This window comes from Triticum urartu, chromosome 2A, assembly GCF_056163025.1.
Source record: "Triticum urartu cultivar PI428250 chromosome 2A, HENAU_Tu73, whole genome shotgun sequence".
Classification (NCBI taxonomy): domain Eukaryota; kingdom Viridiplantae; phylum Streptophyta; class Magnoliopsida; order Poales; family Poaceae; genus Triticum; species Triticum urartu.
Genome location: NC_141874.1, coordinates 493,348,942 through 493,364,447, shown reverse-complemented (window position 1 = coordinate 493,364,447; position 15,506 = coordinate 493,348,942). Strand labels below are relative to the sequence as shown.

Here is a 15,506-nt window from a genome sequence, read left to right as displayed (position 1 = left end):
TGGCCACGCGTGCCTCAAATGCGAACCGCCAGGGGTACCTGCGTAATAGCGCAGTGCCGCCTCTATCCCTATAAATATACGATTCACTACGGTTATTATCTCCTTCTTCCACCCTCGCACGAACCCTAGCGCCACCGCTAGCACTCGACGACGCCGGCGACGAAGCGCTTCACTGCCGCAACCTCTCCGACGCCGTTTTCACGCCGACAGCGGACATCACTTTCTCCGCCGTCGCCGTAGGTGTCTTCCGTCGCCAAGTTAGGGCACGGAGGATCGAACTGCTCGGCCTCAACTCTCACTTCGTCTAGCAGTTCCAAGTGTGGCAAATAAAACCTCTTTATACAGCTTCTTTTGATCCTACAGTTCAGTCACTTTCTGCCATAAGAAGTTTCTCTTCACACCAGTTAAATCTCTCGCTGCATCTCATAACATGCCTAGTATATTCACTTGTGCTTCATAAAGTAGTTAGATTCCTCACTTGTACTGATCTATGGGTTCGTACAAATCTGGAACCAACTTCTTATCTATAAGTGAATGTCTTCGCATAATAAGGTCAATGTCTTCTAAACCGATTTATCTTCAAAATCTTCTGAGAATGCATATGACCTCTTCCCCTTCCATCGCACCTTAATGCTGTCATAGGTACATGTCCGTGGGAGAATCCTTTGGTTCTCATAGTCTGCATTCATTTGCAGAGTACTTGCAGCATCACATCAACTCGCCTGAAGCCAGTTCTTGCAAAAGGAATCCTTTGAAGCCTTTGAACATCTTGAAGCCTTCCAAGTTATTCATGGCTTCAGAAACAGTAGCAAGGAAGGGAGGCAGACAGCGACATGGTGAAACGTCCAAAGATCTGCCTGATGAATTGGCAGAAATGTACAAAACTGATCCTGAGGAAAGCTATGGTCAGCGCAAGACACGAATCCAATGGATTCGAAGATATTGGGCAGAGCAATGGTTCCACTACCGCTTCGTCACTCAGGAATATGCGGAGAAGTGCGCCATCAAGAGACCTTGGGGAGATGTATTATACAAAAATCTCGTACCTAGGTCCAGAGACGAAGCCATTGCTCAAGGCTTCTATCCATGCATGGTGAGAGGACCACAGCCAGCTGATGCACATCCGTCATCACTTCTCTGGTGTCGCGATGATAATATCTTCAAGCGCAACTTTCAGTTTGCACAACAGTCAGCAAAGATAAACAAGAAGAAATTTGGGCTTGACTTCAACCCTGGTCCCTCCTCACCAAGGGCAGATGGCACACGCAACGCCGATCCCAATATCATCGGGCCGTATGCCAATCTTGCAGGCCTCATCACTCGCATCCTAGTCCAAGGGACTGCTGTGAATGACCCTCCAGCAGATACTGAGTCAGATGACGCCCCTGCTGCTCCGAAGCCAAAGCAGAAGAAGCCAAAAGCTCCAAAAGCTTCAAAGCCAGCCGTTTCTCCCAAGATCGCAAGAGTGAAGCCTTTAGCAACTGCACCTCCTGAAGCCAGTGTGCAGTCAGAAGACTTATCACGAGTGTCCAAGCCCCAAGAAGCCAAGAAGCCTCAGCCACACACAGGCAAAGAGCTCACAGCTGCTGACATTCTACGCTGCGAAGCCATTGATCTCTCAAGCGATGAAGATCTTGGAGATGATGCTCTTGAGCAGCTCATCAAGAGCAAGGAGGAGGCTGAAATCTTCAACAATCTGCCTCTGTTTGATGTCGCCATCATCCACAACTTCATCAATGAATGGTTTGACACACCAGACATAAGCTTCAATGATCTGCAGCTACCCATAGGCCTCAGCGTTGCCTTTCAAGGTGCAATTGCTTCAGAACTTGCAATAGCCCAGCGCATTGTAGAACTGAAGCAGAAAATTGATTATGAAAAGGCTCAGTTCAAGAAGCACGTGGCCAAGCTCAGTGTGCAAGAAGTGAAAAGCTTCAAAACTATGTTGCATGAGCTGAAAGAGAGCTTCCTGAAGACGCGTGCTGAAGCTCAAGGCTCGCGAGAACGCATGAAGACTTTGGCTGATCACTGCGTGCAGGCCTACAATGAGGCAGAAAAGCGCAAGGCGCTTGGACGTCCCGGCATTGACCCCAGGATGGCCGCGAAGAAGAAAAAGAAGGTGGCTGTGACCGAACCTGAAGCGCCAAGGTCAGAACCTGATGCTCCGATTGTTTTCCCCGCTGCAACGACTGGCTCGAAGCCAAAGAGTCGATCAACCGCCTCACAGCACAAGAAGACACGGACTGCAGAGGCTAAAGCTAAGAAGAGAAAACATTCTGAAGCCTCTCCTTCTGAACCCATCATCAAGAAGCGCAAGACAAAGAAATCTCGGGCTGCTCCCACAGAGCCCCTGATAGTTGAACCACTCTGCGTCCGCTATCCTGACACAGATCGTCAGTTAACAGTGCATGAGCCTGCTTACATAGAGGCTCCGCATGCTGAAGACATTCCAGCAGCCAACCCCAATGCTGCTGAAGACATTGATCCCCAAGACAATGTGCAAGGTGATGCAGCCCTTCCTCAGCTTGAGACAAGCGAACAGATCAGTATTGGTCGTCCATTGACGCCAATCACACAAAATGCGTCATGGGCAGATAGCCCACATGAGGAAGATGAGCCCCATCCCACTGCAACTCCACCAGCGCCTACACTCCATAGGCTTCGCAAAGGGCCAAGGGCTCAGGCTGCTGAAGACATTCCGGCTGCATCAGCCGAAGAGCAAGCAGAAATACCACAAGCTCCAACTCCCCCGCACCAACAAGAAGAAGTTCTCAAGGAGAACGTGCCTGAAGCTGAAAATGTTGAGGCTGCCACAAACAACGCCGAAGCAAATGTGGAGCCCTCCCCAACAACAGCTTCAGAAGACACCGAAGCTACTGCTCCTGAACATTCTGTGCCTGAGTCTGCTGCCGGACCACAATTCAACTATCATATTGCGCACAGGCCCCAGGTCCAGAAGCCGATCCCACGACTCCCAAGGTTCCCAAGTCCTGCATCAGCTCCTGGTTCCTTCAACATCAACGGCTTCGGGGCAGATAACACGTTTTTCGACCGCTCCAAGAACCCTTATTCAAGGGAACGGATTGTATCAGATAGGTTCTGGAGCCATCAACAGCGCAGCTATTATTCATGCATCCTCTACAACCAAGGCCGCATCTTTCCTCACAAGCGCCTTGAGGTTGAAGCTGTTGCAGGTCTGCCTGGTCTGGAAGAAGCACTGGATTGCTTCAAGCAAGTGGGTTTGCTGCCATTTATCACTGACGAAGAGCACTGGAACGAAGAGCTTCTGCTCCAGTTCTATGCCACTTTGCATATCAAAGGCTATAACAGAAATCCGAAGACATGGATCCTGGAGTGGATGACAGGCAATATCCATCATGAAGCCAATGCTTTCGACCTAATTGAGCTTACTGGCCTTCCCACTCCTGGCGAATTCTTTGAAGAAGGGTGCCAACTCCATGCTGAAGCAATTGCGAGCATATTTCAGCGTCCTGAGCCAGATATGAGTCAGATGCTCTCAATGATGAAGCCATTTCCTCCAAATGCACCCTATCCAACTAGGTTCTTCGTTGAAGACTTAGAGTACCTGCCCAGAACAATATATCACATCATAAGGCGGACTCTCTGGCCAGTCAAGGGACACTCTCGATATGCAACGATTGATGGTGCAATGAAGACTCTCATCTTCTGCATTCTTCATGGCAAATGCTTCAATGCACAGGATCTCTTCATCCGTCAATTTGCAGCATCTGCTTCAGAACTGTTTGGATTAAAGTTTTATGCTCCCTGGGTCATGAGGCTGATCAAGCTTCACTCTGCAATCTCCTATCAACCCTCAGCCCGCAATCATAGGATATTTTTGCCAGATGTGGACACATCTGCTGAAGCAATATATCCCGAGCCGGCCAAGCAACCACTAAGTCTTCAGAATGCAGAACACCAGAGCTTCACTCAAAATATTGAAGGTGTTGAAGCTCTCTCCCGAGTGTATCCAATGGCTGGCACCACACGTGCCCCTGCATCAACTGAAGCCACCAACAGCACGGCTGCAAAGAGACCCAAGAAGCGCGCTCGTGCACTCAATGACAGAGAGCTTCTTGTGGCTCTTCACCAAAAGCAAGATAGGCATCACGACTGGCTCAAGAGGCAGATGAGAAGCATCATGCAAGACGTCAATCGCATCAGAAATATGGCAACAAAGAATGCATTTGTCACACGCGAGACCTGTCGCCGCACTTGGAAGGGCCTCACCATGATGTGCCCTGAAGCTGAACTGCATGAGGATGGCTTCACAGAGCACTTCAAATTTGACTCCACGCCTCCGAGAAGAGCGGTGATGCGCAGCACCCCATCACTTGAAGAGTCAGAGTTCTCTTCTTCTGCTGCCACCGTGTCTGCCCGGATTATTGAAGAAGAAGACGACGCGACATCATCTCCACCTGCTTCAACGCGCGTCGAATCTGCACCAAGCTCGTCTGCACCGCCGCCAAACAACTCCACCGACCCTGCTGCGCCTGGGAACGCGTAGAAATCTCTATGTCTTCAAACCTTTTTGGTCATCACTAACAAAAGGGGGAGAAGCATATGATGGTAATAGTCTTCAAGCGGGTCACTATGGGCGGGTGCCTTCATATCTTGCTACATTTTGCCTCATTCTTACAACTACCGTTTTTGCTACATTTGCTTCCTTGAGTTGTAACACTTAGCCTTGATGGCCGTCTGCTACCTGCTTGTCACTCCGTTATGCGAAGATAAATTCCGCATGTGCGACGATAAATTCCGCACTCATCTCATTCTGCAAACATCCATTTTCCATTATGCATGTCATTATCTTCATATACTTTCACATGCATAGTGGATTGTCATAAGTTGAAGTGGATCTCCACAAGTACAACCTGCCATGTGCATTTGCATTCAAGAAGCAAATTACTTATATGCACATCTTCAGGGGGAGCCCTTGCAACTTATGAAGACAATTCTTTTACAATTTCGCAAATTATGTTTCCCGTTGAAAACTTCAACTAGTTTGTCATCAATCACCAAAAAGGGGGAGATTGTAAGTGCATCTAGTGCCACCCCTAGTTGGTTTTGGAGTATTGACGACAAACCTAGTTGAGGGACTAATGTGTTTGTGAGAATTGCAGGAAAACACAGGTAGAAGTCCCTCATTGATTCGGTTTCACTACCAGAGATGACCCCTAAAAATGTACGAAGACATTGAAGACAATGCTGGTTTATGAAGATATTCATATTGAAGACAATGACATGAGAAGACTCCCTATGAAGCTTTTGGAACTCGAAGACCTAGATCCTTCGTAGTTTTATTTCATTCATGTTGTGTCATAGGAACCACCGTACTGTTAAGTGGGGTCGAAGAGAACCAGTCAGAATGACTGAAGTGATGCCAAATTCAAATCCTATGTCTTCGAGCGAAGACTTTGAGAGAAAATCTTGTCCAGAGTCAGACAAGTCAGCTTTACTTGTAGCCCAAGTAAAAGTTGCCGTGTGAGTTCGAAATCCGACCGTTGGTACACGTGTCAGTTCCTTAGTGACCCAGGGTCATTTCGGACAGATCAGGTAGGGTTGCCAAGTGGCTATAAATAGTCCACCCCCCCACAACCTTAAATGGTTGGCTGCTCAGATTTCAGCGCACGGCTTTTGTCGTTTGAGAGCAACCCACCTCGAAGCCTTTGAAAGAAAAATTCCCAGTGAGGAGAAAAGCCCTAACCACCCAGAGCCAGAGTAAATTGGGCATCACTTAAGTCTTCGTGTCTGTGTGATTTGAAGACTTATTACACTTGAGGACTGTGCATCCTCCAGACGGTTAGGCGTCGCGTTCTGAGCATCCAAGAGAAATTGTGGATTGCCAGTGAACGAAGTTTGTGAAGGTTTGGGAGTCTACCTTGAAGACTTACCAGAGTGATTGGGCGAGGTCTGTGTGACCTTAGCTCAAGGAGAAAACGGTGAGGACTGGGTGTCTTGGACTAAGTGTCCTTGACTGGGTGTCCGGGACTGTGTGTCCTTCGGTTTAAATACCTAGCCGCTCCAACCAGACGTACAGTTGTCACAGCAACTGGAACTGGTCCAACAAATCATTGTCTTCAACGTGTCACTGGTTTCATCTTCACTTCCCTTCATTTACAGTTATTCATTGTGAAGCCATTGCATGCTTGCTTTATCTTTTGTCTTCACAACATGAATGTATGATCTGTTCGGCCTCATAACTTCTTCCTACCTGATCCTTATTACACTGAAGCTGTTTGTCATTGCGCTTTCACTCTATTGAATACATGACCATGGCTGCCCTAGTGTAATCTAACTTCCGCTGCATAGTAATAGGCATAATCTTCACTGTTTGTCTTCATAACTCTCACGTTTTGAAGACTTTCATAAAAATCGCCTATTCACCCCCCCCCCTCTAGTCGATATAATGCACTTTCAATCCGTGTTGCAGATTCAGGAGCCAGGAGCGAGCTCCATCCTTGAGAGCCATGAGAAACCATTTTGCCATGACCTTTTCGTCATCGTTGGCTGCTTCGATGCTCAGCTCATAGAGCTGCAGGAACTCCGCGGGGTCGGCGGTACCGTCGTGGTGAGGAGGCAGATCCGGCTTGAACATGCCCGATCACGCGACGCTACGCAGCTCGGGAGTGAAGGCGTGACAGCCAGCCGTGGTAGCCGGGGCCCGCTTCAGAGGTGGATCTTGGTCTTGACGAGGTGCGCGCTGCGCCGCTGCGGGTGGTGCGCGGTCTTGATGAGGTGGCGCGGGGAGCGCAAGTGCAGCTTCTCGCGGCCGCGAAATTTCTTGGCAGCTTCTCTCTTCACGCGCGGGAGCCGGGCGCGGCGGATCATGCCGCGGAGCCGCGCGCCTTGATGCCAAGGCGACGTCTTGGGGCTGAGGTGGTGGAGGCGCACCATGAGCCCCGTCACCCACGACCGGTTGTGGGGGAGGCAGAGAGTGGGACGGCGCCGGAGAGCCCCCTGCGGCACGGACAAGCTCGACGACGCGCTCGAGCCACTCCTCATAGAGGTCGTCGATGGGGCGGTAGCGCAGGAGCTCGTTCGCTACGAGGAGCGCGGCCCATGCTTCCATGGGAGCGCGGTGCTCGTGAAACGAAGAACCGGCAGGGGTCAACGATGGAGTGGCGGTGCGGCCGTCCTACCGCACCGAAGGATGAAGCGAGGACGCCTGCTGCTCGTTCCCCGCCGGACCGATGGCAGCGTTGGCGGCGGGGGAGAGAGAACGACAGCGTGGCCCGCCGACGGGAGCTGTTTGAGCGACGCGGGCGGTGAGGGCAGCCCGACGCTCAGGTCGAGCACGGCGTGCGTCCGCCATGGAGACGATGGAGCGACGGAGCAACGAACTGATGGAAGGGAAGCTACGGTGCACCCCTACCTGGCGCGCCAAATGTCGGATGTGGGGCTCCAGCAAACCCTTAAGGTTCGAACACTGGGGTGCGCACAAAGTCTTTCCTTCGCACCAATCAACGCCCTAGCTCACTAAGATCTCGCAGACGAACTCGACGAACTCGCACACAGAAAGACACAAGATTTATACAGGTTCGGGCCACCATTGTGGTGTAATACCCTACTCCAGTGTGGTGGTGGTGAATTGCCTTTAGGGCTGATGATGAACAATACAAGGGAAGAACAGCCTCCTGAGGTTGAGGTGTTCTTGAGCTCGGTGAGCTTGTGTGTGTGTGTGTGGGTGGTCTGAATGATCCGTTCTCACTAAGGTGGTGGCTAGTCCTATTTTATACTGGCCCTGGTCCTCTTCCCAAATATCGAGCGGGAAGGGAGCCAACAATGGTGGGCTAATTCGAAGGGGGACAGCTAGTACAAGCTATCCTGACAAAAGTGGTCTTCGCCTGCCAAAGGCTCTGGTGGTGACGCCGTCTTGGGCTCCACGATGACCTCCGTCTTGCCATCCTCCTGGTCTTGGTCTCGTTGCACCAATATAGCAACATTTTCCTGATGCCTCGGTACTCTTCGCCTGCACCAGCCTCCTTAGCACCAAAGAGGAAATAAGGATGCTGCGCGCGCTGGTGCTTGCCTGGCACCCGCTTGGTGCCATGCGTCATGGCTCACGTCACGAGGGTCTCGTGAGGTTTTCCCCGCCTTGATATCTCCGCTCCTCATGAGCCTTCCTAGCTAGGCTACTCCCGAGGAGGTCCTGCGTTGTCTGTCTCGTGAGGCTTGGACCCTCGCGAGGGCCTTGGGTGCTTTGCTGGTGAAGATGGGACGTACGGCCTGCAGGCTCAGCCACGCCGCGGGCCGCAGGCAGGCAAGTCTGGGGACCCCCGTTCCCAGAACGCCGACAGATGTATCATAGGCATGTCTCCTCCATTGGACAGACGACATCTGGCCCACCGAGGAGCCGACACGTGTTTCCTCCAGCCAATGATGATTTTACACGTGGAAAATCCCCATTGGTCCGGGCTGTTAACGGGTTATTGGATCCAAACTAGAACCCGATAGCTTAACAGCGACCCGTTATGGTGGATGACACATGTCGGTTACCCTTGACGAAAGCACTTCCATGACGCGCCATTTACCATCCTGGAAGTGGAGACTTCTGTGATGATAATTTTGGTATTGTCGTGGAGCACTTCTACGACAACACAGGTATGCCTATCTTGATTCTGCCATAAAATCGTCATGGATGTACATGCATGACAAAAAATGTGACCTACTATGACAAACACGTATCATCACAGAAGTGTAATTTTTTTGTAGTGTATGATAACACTATTCGCTATCTAATTAGTACACAATTACTGATTTGCCACTGTGGTAACCCCTTGATCTATAAAAGGAGGCCTATGACAACCATACAAAGGAGGCGGACCTTTGTACACTCGTATGCGCATAGTCGCTCTCGCCCCAAGGCTACCTTGGCGGGCAAGAACACTGCGTTTCCACCACAATCCACCATCAATCCATCAAAGTAGGAGTAGGGTTTTACGCCTCGCGGTGGCCCGAACCTGGGTAAAACTACCCGTGTGATCTCTTCTGTCTACGAGCTCTCTCCGAAGCTGCTGGGGTGCAATATAGCCACCCCTCCCAGCACGTGCCGAGGAAGGAGGCTCGGAGCGCTCTCAACCCGCGCCCACCATCTGTCGACATCTGCAATGACAAAGAGTAAATGAGTTGAGTACAACATAAACATAATAAAAAATTTGGTGGGTGAAAACAACACCTAAAAAATAACTAACTAATTAATTAATTAACCTAAAAACATAACTAACTAGCTAATTAAACGCTTTTTCTTAAGGCCAGAAATGGTCTTTAATAGGTTAAAATTATTTTAGTGTTTCCAAAATATTTGAGAAAATTTAGGGAAGCTCATTGGTCAAATAAACAATCCATCAAAAACCCTTTATGCAAAATTCTACCTTTCCTAGTTGCTACCTGTCCATGCCCATGGTCAAATAATTCTAGAAACCATTAGCCAACTAATTGACAAATGATGACTAAACCTGCCTTTCCTTTTTCTTTTCTGATTTTCAAGAAACAAAAGAAAAGGGATGCATATGCATCCTAATCCTAATGATTTACATGGTTGTTTCTAGGAGTAGTAATTAGTAAAACTAAAACTAGAACTGGTTAATAGAACTAACCTAACTAACCTACAAACTAATTAACCTAACTAACCTAGAAACTAACCTAACTAACCTAGTCTAAAGATCAAAGCAAAAGTGTCAAGATAAGAACAAAGATCATCTTGTACTCTCTTCACAGAGAAAGGTTTTAAACCAAAAATTAACAACAAAGATCAAAGCAAATAAACAATTCATCAACATTTGTGTCCACATAACAGAAATATCACCAAAAAACACAAATATAAAAAAAGTTGGATATGTTGTCGGACAGATCACTCAGAGTGATAATATAGATCTCATGAATGTATGAATCAGGCCACTACTTTTTAACATCACAAGTCATCACCGGGATCCATAGACAACAATCTCCAATTAGGAAAGAAAAATGAACTAGAAACGTTACATAGATTCCTGAGTTCAAATAAGAATATTTAAAGAGTTTCATAACAGATGGTTGAGCCGCCAGACAATGATTTCTAGGCAAATAGGATTATGCTTATGATCAAACAAGTAGAAGTAAGCAACTCAATATCCACCAAAAGGATAGCCCATTTGTAAAATACTAGCCCGATTAACATTTTGCCATAAAATTCAGTCTCCAAAATTACGGTATAGCCAATGTGGACATCAGAATTGCAAATTTTCACAACATAAGTTCAGAAGTACACAGAAAAATTATGCTAAGATGTTCAATTTGTCCTTAGAATTGCAGAATGACAGCATGGGCGCACAGCGACCAATCAGTCGCTAAAGATGGTATGATTAACAGGGTTTTCATCACCGGACAAACAGAAACACAAACTCAAACAAACAAGTCAACAAAATAGAACTTAAATTGCTACAGAAAACAAAATCTGACAAAAGAGGACATGAGTGGAATGACACTAACCTAACTAACCTAGAAAATCAAACTAACCTAACTAATAGTACTAGCTAACCTAATTAGTACCAGTAGAAAAAAACAAACTAATAGTACAAACTAACCTAATTACTAGCAGTAGAAAAAAAGAAAAAAATAAGGGGGAGCTCACCGGAGTGGGTTTGTGGGGCGGCGGGGTGTTGGGGCGGCTAGGGCATTGGGACGGCGGGGCGCCTGGTTGTTGAGGCGGCGGGGCACCGGGCCGGTGGGGGCGGCGGGGCAGCGAGGGTGTTGGGGCGGCGGGGGCGTCGGGGTGGCACGGGCGGCGAGGGCGTCGGGGTGGCGCGGGCGGCGAGGGTGTCGGGGCAGAGGGCAGTCGGGGGCGTCGGGGGCGTGGGCCAGTGGCGGGTCAGGGTGGTGCGGGCGTCGGGGCGACTGGGGGTCAGGGGCATGGGCTGGTGGGTGGTCGGTGGCGTAGGGGTGGCGCCGGTGAGGTGAGGGGGAGAGGGAGAGGGGTGGGGCGCGGGGCCATTTGTTTTTAGTTAGGTTTAATTTTTTTGCCGTCTGCTAGCAGACAGCAAAGAGCGTAGCTAGTGGGATGGGGCCGAGGAAAACGGCCGTTAGGTTGCCACTTTATTTGCCGTCTGCTCGCGGACGGCAAAGAAGCTTTGCCGTAAGCTACCAGACGGCAAAGAAAGTGGCCATTAGGTGGTTCTCACTAGTGGGCCACCCTTCGTCTTTGCCGTCTACTAGCTGACGGCAAAGAGCTAGCTAACGGCAAACACGCTCTTTGTCATCCGCTCTTTCTTTGCCGTCAGCTTTCTGTATGCCAATGGCAAAGACCTTCTTTGCCATCGGCTAGCTGACGGCAAAGAGCTGGCTGATAGCAAAGATCCTGATTCTAGTAGTGCATGTACTTTGCCTACAAGATGGAGGAGAATAGCTCAGCAAGTGAGCATGTGCTCAGAATGTCTGGGTACTACAATCACTTGAATCAAGTGGGAGTTAATCTTCCAGATAAGATAGTGATTGACAGAGTTCTCTAGTCACTATCACCAAGCTAATAGAACTTTGTGATGTACTATAATATGCAAGGGATGACAAAAATGATTCCCAAGCTCTTCGTGATGCTGAAATTGGCGAAGGTAGAAATCAAGAAAGAGCATCAACTGTTGATGGTTAACAAAACCACTAGTTTCAGTAAAAAGGGCGAGGGAAGGAAAGGGAACTTCAAAAATAATGGCAAGCAAGTTGTCGCTCCCATGAAGAAGCCCAAAACTAGACCCGAGCCTGAATCTGAGTGCTTCTACTGCAAAGAAAACGGTCACTGGAAGCGGAACTTCTCAAACACTTGGCGGATAAGAATGACGGCAAAGTGAACAAAAGTATATTTTGATATACATGTTATTGATGTGTACCTTACTATTGTTCGTAGTAACCCCTGTGTATTTGATACCGATGCAGTTGCTAAGATTAGTAACTCAAAACAGGAGTTGCACAATAAACAGAGACTAGTTAAGGGCGAAGTGACGATGTGTGTTGGAAATGATTCCAAAGTTGATACGATCACCATCGCACACTCCCTCTACCTTCGAGATTAGTGTTGAACCTGAATAAATGTTATTTGGTGTTTGCGTTGAGCATGAATATGATTTGATCATGTTTATTGCAATATGGTTATTCATTTAAGTCAGAGAATAATTGATGTCCTGTTTACATGAATAAAACCTTCTATGGTCATACACCCAATATAAATGGTTTATTGAATCTCTATCGTAGTGATACACATATTCATAATATTGATGCCAAAAGATGCAAAGTTCATAATGATAGTGCAACATATTTGTGGTGCTGCCGTTTAGGTCATATTGATGTAAAGTGCATGAAAAAACTCTATGTTGATGGACTTTTGGAATCACTTGATTATGAATCATTTGATACTTGCGAACCATGCCTCATGGGAAAGATGACTAAAAATTCGTTCTCCGGAACAATAGAGCGAGCTAATGACTTACTGAAAATAATACATACCGATGTATGCGGTCCGATGAGTGTTGAAGCACGCGGCGGGTATCGTTATTTTCTGACCTTCGCAGATGATTTAAGTAGGTATGGGTATATCTACTTAATGAAACACAAGTCTAAAACATTTGAAAAGTTCAAAGAATTTCAGAATGAAGTGGAGAATCATCGTAACAACAAAATAAAGTTTCTATGATCTGATCGCGGCGGCGAATATTTGAGTTACGAGTGTGTCCTTCATTTAAAACAGTGTGGAATTGTTTCACAACTCACGCCACCTAGAACACCACAGCATAATGGTGTGTCCGAACGTCGTAACCGTACTTTATTAGATATGGTGCGATCTATGATGTCTCTTACCGATTTACCACTATCATTTTGGGGTTATGGATTAGAGACAGGTGCATTCACATTAAATAGGGCACCGTCTAAATACGTTGAGATGACACCGTATGAACTGTGGTTTGGCAAGAAACCTAAGCTGTCGTTTCTTAAAGTTAGGGGTTGCGACACTTATTTCAAAAGGCTTCAGCCTGATAAGCTCTAACCCAAATCAGAGAAGTGCGTCTTCATAGGATACCCTAAGGGAAACAATTGGGTACACCTTCAACCAAAGATCCGAAGGCAAGACCTTTGTTGCCAAGAATGGAACCTTTCTAGAGGAGTTTCTCTCGAAAGAAGTGAGTGGGAGGAAAGTAGAACTTGATGAGGTAATTGTACCTTCTCTCAATTTAGAAAGTAGCACATCAGAGAAATCCGTTCCCGTGATGCCTACACCAACTAGAGAGGAAGCTAATGATGATGATCATGAAACTTCAGATCAAGTTACTATTGAACCTCGTAGGTCGAACAAAGTGGTACGGTAATACTGTCCTGGAAGTCATGTTACTAGAACATGGCGAACCTACGAACTATGAAGAAGCTATGATGAGCCCAGATTCTGATAGATGACTTGAGGCCATAAAATTTGAGATAGGATCCATGTATGAGAACAAAGTGTGAACTTTGGTGGATTTGCCCGATGATCGGCAAGCCATTGAGAATGAATGGATCTTCAAGAAGAGGACTGACGCTGATAGTGATGTCACTATCTACAAAGCTCGACTTATCGCAAAAGGTTTTCGACAAGTTCAAGGAGTTGACTACGATGAAACTTTCTCACCCATAGAGATCCTTAAGTCTGTCTGAATCATGTTAGCAATTGCCATATTTTATGATTATAAAATCTGGTAAATGGGCGTCAAAACTGCATTCCTTAATGGATATCTTAAAGAAGAGTTGTATATAATACAACCAGAAGGTTTTGTCGATCCTAAAGGTGCTGACAAAGTGTGCAAGCTCCAGCAATCCATCTATGGACTGGTGCAGGCATCTCGGAGTTGGAATATACGCCTTGATGAGGTGATAAAAGCATATGATTTTACACAGACTTACGATGAAACCTGTATTTACAAAAAAAGTGAGTGGGAGTTCTGTAGCATTTCTGATATTATGTGGATGACATCTATTTATATTAAAAAGTACTTGATGTGGTTATCAGAATAAAGATAATTAGCTTGGAAAATCCTACAATAATTAGAAATGTCCGACCTTCAAGTGTATTCACATTAAGGTAGTATACCGTAAAAGTCCAGAATTATACTACAAGTATAAAAGAACAAGTGGGATTGCCTGCTACGACATACATAAACATATATGGTGCATCAAATGGTTTTCATATTACAAAACATACCTCTTAATGGATCAATAATACTTCAATCATACTGTAGGCAGTGCTAATCTTAAAAGATAGATATGTTACCTCACAAGGTTCATTATGTAGAAACAGAAGAAACTATGAAGTGTATTCTACATTAAGTAATGCAATTCTACAGGTATGAGTCCCTATCTTAATGGTTGCACGTACATATCTTCATGGTTGCATGTTCATATTTTTACTCATCTACAGAAAGCTGACACCATGGATGTTGGTTCCAGTGTATTCATGTTAAGATAATATACTCTAGAAGACTAGAGCCATACTACAGCTATAATAGAAACGAATAAGATTGCTTGCTGCAATATAGAGAAACATATATAGATGGTTATCGTATTTGACCAACCTCAAATTTAATAGTGGGTTCCTGTGGTAATGCCATCAGCTCCACCTGAATCAAAAATTCAGACAAGCTGTCAATGGAATTGTATTTATTCATCTACTATGATTTCATATATCTATTCCAGTTTAAAAAGTCCTCAATTTTCTTTGTTGCACAATCACTGGAGGAAGTTGCAACAAAAGCTTGCATGTCATTATATTACTTACTTTACTGATCAACAGTTTGTACTTATATTCTTAGGGCCTCAAAGAATATGGCACCTACACCGTTGAAGGCGTTGACTACACAAAACGAGACAGCGACAATCAAAGTTTTAAGACTTTGGAGCACAACTAACTTATCAACTAATGAACTCATTAGCACTGATATAATTTTATTAGATAAAAAGGTGCAAGTATTACATATATAATGTCTCTTCAGTTTTCCTTTTCCAAAGTTTGCTAATGTTTTCTTTCTATGTATAGTAGTGTGATCCATGCTTCTATTGGGAGCAAACTGGTCAATAAATTTAAAGTGAATATTAAAGAGGACTCCATCTACATAATTAAGACCTTCAAAGTCTGTCGTATGAAAAATACTGACCATTGAAGAACAATCTCAAAATTAGTTTCTTTTTAATACAACAGTGAAGGAAGTGGATGGAGAAAAATCCAAGTTTTTGGACTACCACTTCGAATTTGCTGATAGTGATACCTTGTATGGTACAGTGAATATTGATAAACAGTGCTAAGGTATGAACCAATGTATCAAATAGAGGACTATGCCAAATAGCGGCGGTCCTCTAAATCAGCTATAGCGGAGCTATATTTGGCTATTCGAAATTCAAGGAATCTACAAGAGTGCATGGAATATTTTAAAGCGAGCTTCACTTTTGAAGTTGACAACAAAGCTGAGATGGAATATTCAAATGAAATAGTTGAACAG

General features: G+C 46.1%; 1 non-coding gene across 1 annotated transcript; it reads right to left on the bottom strand.

The window, feature by feature from the left end:
• Positions 1-10,297: 10,297 nt before the first annotated feature.
• Positions 10,298-10,389, bottom strand: LOC125541835 (small nucleolar RNA SNORD96 family). Its single transcript, XR_007297680.2, has one exon. It is a non-coding gene; the product is annotated as a small nucleolar RNA SNORD96 family (small nucleolar RNA).
• Between the last annotated feature and the right edge of the window lie 5,117 nt (positions 10,390-15,506).